Source organism: Musca vetustissima, unplaced genomic scaffold (genome assembly GCF_032173495.1).
Source record: "Musca vetustissima isolate MV318-11 ecotype Yass unplaced genomic scaffold, APGP_CSIRO_Mvet_v1 utg6369, whole genome shotgun sequence".
Lineage (NCBI taxonomy): Eukaryota > Metazoa > Arthropoda > Insecta > Diptera > Muscidae > Musca > Musca vetustissima.
The window spans coordinates 782967-789447 of NW_026889093.1; positions in this window are offsets into that span (position 1 = coordinate 782967).

A 6481-nucleotide genomic window follows, 5' to 3' on the forward strand; every position below is an offset into this window, starting at 1 on the left:
TTTGCCGCTCGATCGTACCTTGCCTTCATGCGGTTGCTAACCATTTTTATTCGATGGCGAACTGCATCGTGGACTTTACTAAAAGAGTTTTGACTGTCTTCATCTTGGTTCACATCGTCGTTTGGGGTAGCACCGAATATCAAATCGCCAGGTAGCTTTAATTCATTTCCGAACAGAACTTTGGCTGGGGTCCGGGATGTAGAATCATGAATGGCCGATCTATAAGCCAGTAAAAACTTCGGAATATGCTCATCCCAGTCTCGTTGGCCACTGTCCACCACTTTCCGTAGATGTTCTTCTAGGGTGCGATTGAATCTTTCCACCATACCATCTGATTGTGGATGTAGGGGCGTCGTTCTGGTTTTCTTGATTCCGTAGGAGTCACACATTTCCTTGAAGATCGCTGATTCAAAATTCCTACCTTGATCGGAATGAACCTCAGATGGAACACCATAGCGACAAATCCAATTTTTGCTGAACACATCCACAATTGTCCTGGCTTCTTGATTTGGGATAGCATAAACCTCTGGCCATTTGCTGAAGTAATCCATGACCACTAAGACATACCGGTTCCCAGAGTCGCTTGTTGGGAACGGTCCAGCTACATCCATTGCGATTCTTTCAAAAGGGGCTCCTGAATTATACTGCTGCATGTAGCCTCGACTCTTCCGTGTTGGACCTTTAGCTCTTATACACCTTTCACAATTGGCGATCCAGTCGGCAATGGATTTTTGACAGCCGACCCAGTAGAATCTCTGCTTTACCTTTTCAGCGGTCTTTGTTATGCCAAGATGTCCTCCACTTGGCCCATCGTGAAACTCCGACAAGACATCTCTTATTTTGGAGTCAGGGACGACGATCAAGTTCCGGTGAGATTTACCGTCCTCACTTTCCCATTTGCGGTATAAGCAACTGTCCCACTGGGCCCAATAGGATTTTAAAATAGGGCTTTCGGAGGTAATTTCTTTGCGACTAGGTCGCTTGCCCGTTTCTATGGCCGAAATTATTTTGCCCAGAATGGGATCTCTTCGTTGTTCCGTCGACCAATCTTCACCCGACTCAAACTGCAATAGTCGGACATCAACGATATTTTCTTTATTCTCAGTCTTTGAGCAATGCCTGCATTCTACCTTGCATGGCCGACGAGACAGGGCATCAGCATTACCGTGCTTTCCGCTTTTTCGGTGCTCGATTCTGAAGTCATAACTCTGGAGCCTCTCGATCCAACGGGCTAGTTGACCTTCCGGATTCTTAAACTGCAGCAACCATTGGAGAGCAGCGTGGTCGGTCCTCAGCAGGAAATGCTGGCCATATAGGTATTTGTGGGAGTGTTTAACACACTCAAGGACAGCAAGCAGCTCTCTTCTCGTCACACAGTAATTCCTCTCAGGTTTCGACAATGTCCGGCTGTAGTACCCGATGACTTTTTCCTGTCCGTCGATTTCCTGGGAAAGGACGCCACCGATGCCGCACGCACTTGCGTCTGTGTCCAGAACAAACTTTCCGCCAGGTATAGGGTATGCCAAAATGGGGGCTCTGCATAGCATGTCTTTGAGTTTACTGAACGCCTCTTCTTGGTCGTTGTCCCACTGAAACCTCTGGCCTTTTTGCGTCAAGCGGTGTAGACAGGCGGCGATGTTGGCAAAATTTGGGACAAAGCGACGGTAGTAGGTGCAGAGACCCAGAAAGCTTCGCAGCTCATGGAGATTTCGGGGCTGCGGCCAATCTCTGACGGCTTGAATTTTCTCCTGATCCGTCGATATGCCCTCCGGCGTCACGTGGTGCCCCAGGAACTTCACCTCTCGTTGGAAGAGACTGCACTTCTTTGGGTTTAACTTGAGGCCTGAAGACGAAATCTACAGCAGCTTTCCCTTAAGTTCTTGATGTGTTCGTCGAAGTTGCGTCCCATGACTATGATGTCATCCAGGTATATGAGGCACGATTTCCACTGCAGCCCTTTTAACACACGCTCCATAAGCCTTTCAAATGTAGCCGGGGCGTTGCAGAGTCCGAATGGCATGACATTGAACTGCCAGAGACCCCCATTAAAGCCAAACGCTGTTTTCTCTTTATCTTTCTCGGCGATCTCTACTTGCCAGTACCCACTCTGCAGGTCGAGGGTGGAGAACCATGACGTCCCGGCTAATGTGTCCAATGTGTCGTCGATTCTTGGGAGCGGATAGCTGTCTTTCTTGGTGACATCATTCAACTTTCGGTAGCCCACACAAAATCGGGTGCTTCCGTCTTTCTTCTTGACCAAGACCACTGGGGAGCACCATGGACTTGACGATGGTTCTATTACACCACTCTTTTCCATTTCACCTATCAGCTTCTGAACCTCGTCTCTTTTTGCCAGGGGAACACTTCTTGGAAGCTGTTTAATGGGTCTCGCGTCTGCTGTATTGATTTCATGCTTCACCACTGATGTTCTTCCTTGGTGCTCTTTTGTCAACGCAAAGGTAGAGGCATATTTCCATAATAGCTGCTTAGCCTTGTTCCTCTCGGAAGGTGATAATTGGTGTGTCCACTCTTTTATGTAGCCGTCGAGGTGCTTCTTCTCCATGGCTGCTGGCTTTTCGGTGCTAGTTTCCAAATTAACTACAGCTTCAGCTGGTGTGCATTATCCAACATCGGAAAATTGGACAATTTGCTCTTACTTGTTTGACAGGTTCAAAACTCTAACAGGAATTAATCCGTCCTTGTTGCTTTTCACCAGGGCATTCGCTATTAGGATGTTACTGTTTCTGTTTTCTGCTGGTTCCACCACCCACAACTTCTCGGCTCCACAATCTCCATTCATTGGTACCCATATTATTGCTTCGGCACAGGGCGGTATTATCTCTGGATGGTCCGTAGTCAGACGTCTAATGGGTGTACTTTCATCGTAGCCCACGTTTAACGGAATTTCGACGTTAGACCAGGTCATCACACGTTCTTTCATATCCAGATTGATACCAAAGGCAATCATAAAATCTGCGCCTATTATCACTTCGTCTACGATATCGCCAACTATAAACTCGTAATTCTCCGATTTATTGGCAATAGTTAGTCTCAGGGTAATCTTGCCGTGTACTGCCGCGGGCTCCCCCGTTGCTGTGCGCAGTCTGACTCCATGAAGTTGCGTTATTTTTCCCTTTACCAGATCTGATCTTATGATGGACTTTGATGCGCCAGTATCTAACGTCAGAACTCGCTTATCACCATTGATGTACCCAGTTGTTGTTAGGTTGTGACTTTTCTGTTGTACTATTGCTATGGAGATTGTGGGGCCATCGTCGATGGGAGCCAGTTCATGCCCCGCTGGACTGGCTCGATTTAGTTTAACTGTGGCTCATTGGTGGACTGTTGAGCCATTCTTCTACCATCTTTCGTTGGAGGTGGTGACGATGACCTGGATCGTTTGCACTTAGCTCTGCATTCGCGCGCAATATGACCTGCTTTATCGCAGTTGTAGCATCTAACCCTGGGCTTAGTCATCCCAACTAACTTTGTCTCTTCTATTACCCGCCTCATGGCATCTTCGATCGAGTTAACGAGAGATTTGGGTTCGCAACCTTCGGTCTCCAGTTGGCGAATCTTGTGGGTCTGGGGCTTAACAACTATTCTTGCCGTCTCTTGGGCAAGGGCAAACGACACAGTTTCGGCAAATGACGCTTTTGGTGACGCATATGTTGCACACTTAATCTCAGGGTCACGTATGCCATTCACAAAGGTCTCGATTTTCATACGGTCCAGCAATGGATGATCCTCTCCTGGATACGTCATTAGCACCAAACGTTCCACCTCAACTGCAAAATCTTGTAACGTCTCGTTTGCCCTCTGTACTCTTCCCTTTAATTCCATAAGGTAGATGTTTCGTTTATGTTCGCCACCGTACTTACGTTCCAGTGCAGCAATAACATCTTCATAGTTGTTTCTAGAAGCGACAGGAATACTCTGTATAACATCAGCAGCACTGCCCTTCAATGCCAGAAGTAGTGCAACCGCTTTGTCGCTGTCGTTCCACGAATTTCTAGAAGCCACTGTCTCGAACTGTAACTTGAAAACATTGAATGACGTAGAGCCGTCGAATACAGGAGGTTTGATTTTTAGCGTGTTATCAGGAACTCGCACCGGACCACCTTTGATTTCCAGCTCCGAAATTTTCTTCTCCAGATTCGTAAACCTGTGGTCGTGGGCCAGAAATTTCTCGTCAACCGACTGCACTTTCTTATCCAACTCTTTAATTTGGACCTCCACAGTTTCCACTCTCCTTGCAATAACATCTGTAATGTACTCGAGTTTCTCGTTCATTATTCTCGAATTTTCTTCGAACATTCTACAATTCTCTGACTTGAGTTCATCTAACTTTCTGGAATTCTCTTCGAACATTTTAGCCAGCATTTCTCTTAAATCGTCACCCCTGGCAGCTACTGACGAGACTTCCCCACCGTTGGATTCGCCGATTTCCGATAAATCCACCTCATCCTTACAGTCAAACTCATATGTATCGATGTTCATACCACGGCGCTCGAACTCATCCAACAGACGTTTTTGTAGTTCAGCCTTGTTGCCAGTAGAGGACAATTCCAATTTATTAAGCTCCTTCTTCAAGTCTTCCACTCGTAGATCCTTAAACTTCATCGTAGTATTATCGTAATCTCACTTCCGACACCAATTGTTACGTTCTTGGACTTTACTTATTCCCGTGTAGACGTTGTTTTATTTCCCGATACAGTTCGTACCAAATAAAACGCGGGTTCGTTCTGATTACGATTATTACAATGAGTTTATTGACACACTTTACTTTGCACGTTACTTTACAGCTTTACGTTACTTGACGGTTTCAATTCGCGATCTGATTCACAACTCACTAACTGCCTTTCCATTTCCTCTATTTATATGAGCCTTGCCTGTCGCTACAGAAGTTTCTAGACGATCTGGTAACGCCTAGATTACAAACAATCTACCAATGCAACAACACATACAAACTTACATTGAGCGAACAATAACAACAACACAAACAAACTTTCATTGAGTAAACAATAACAACAACACATACAAACTTACATTGAGTAAACAATAACAACAACACATATACAGGCGAGGGGGGTAACAAAGAAAGAGGAATTAAGCGATCATCAATGATGACGTTTAACAAGAATTGTACGTCAACAAAAAAATAGACAATTAAAGAGGAAATGGAAGGATGTAGAAAAATCTATACAGTAGTTGTTGTTGTGAAGTTATTCAAATAAACTGCGTAGTAGAAATTTACGTTACAATTCAAATTCTTAAATTAACGGAATTCATCTAAATTAACTTAAATCTAAATTTATATTCGTTACAATATTTATACTAAATATAGATTGAAATTATATAATATACAGTAAAAATATAGGTCCACCATCTCTAGTATCTCCCCCATAAAAGGTCACAATTTTAATCATTTTAAAAGAAAATACTCCATATGGAGTGTAATTCCGAGGACCTTTGCTGAGGATAGCAGGACAAAAAGTTCTTAGCCTAGAACAAAAAGCGCGGAATAAACAGAAAAATGTAAAGTGTTTTGAAAACTTCCATCTCTGTTATAAACACATGTTAAATTTAGTTTTGATCTGGCAACTCCTTCATACAGTATTTTTCCATAGTAAGAAATTGCGGATGCGTCTTTTTTGAACACCTGTTTCTATATGAAGTAGTTGCCGGAACGAAACAAAATATAACATGTGGTAATCGTGTTAATAACGGAGATGGAAGTTTCCAAAACACTAAGAACTTTCCGAACTGCTCTCGTAAATATCTGTCGGCAACAACGACTGACACTTGTTTTTTATTAAAACGAAATCTATTAAAATACGCAATTAGTATTTTTAAGCATTTTTCAATACAACATAAAAAATCGACTAAATATAGTAACTTAATCATGTTTGTATCATTCGACTAGACGACATATGTATGTCTACTATAAATAAATGTTCTATTTATTTGAATACATGTTTATATTATTTGTGTTATTTTTGACAACATTTTGGTATATCCTTTATTAGAATTGTAATATAATTGTATTTAAATGTTTTTATTTTAATTTTTTAATAAACAATTTGCAGTAAGAAAATAAGGAGGTCACTGCAATGTTTGTTTAAAAATTGGCTTTTAATTTACATTTTTTATTTACCTGGAAATAAACCTCCAAACGTTTTCCATTTTTAAAGATAAAAACAAAATTATATAAATTCGGGTATTCTCGGGAACTTTTAGATAGATAGATATTTATAATAGAGATAGTCGAGTTGAGGTCAATGTTTGGTATTTATTTATTTCCAAATTTATATTTATTCCCATCCCTCATGTTCGTCTGGAACCACGTTCGACCTCACCCATACTCCACGAAATAAAATTAAAAAAACAATTTTAATTGTAATATGTCTTTTATTTTTATATATATTTATTTCATATTATTTAATAATATATATTTTTAATATGTGTATAAACATTTTTT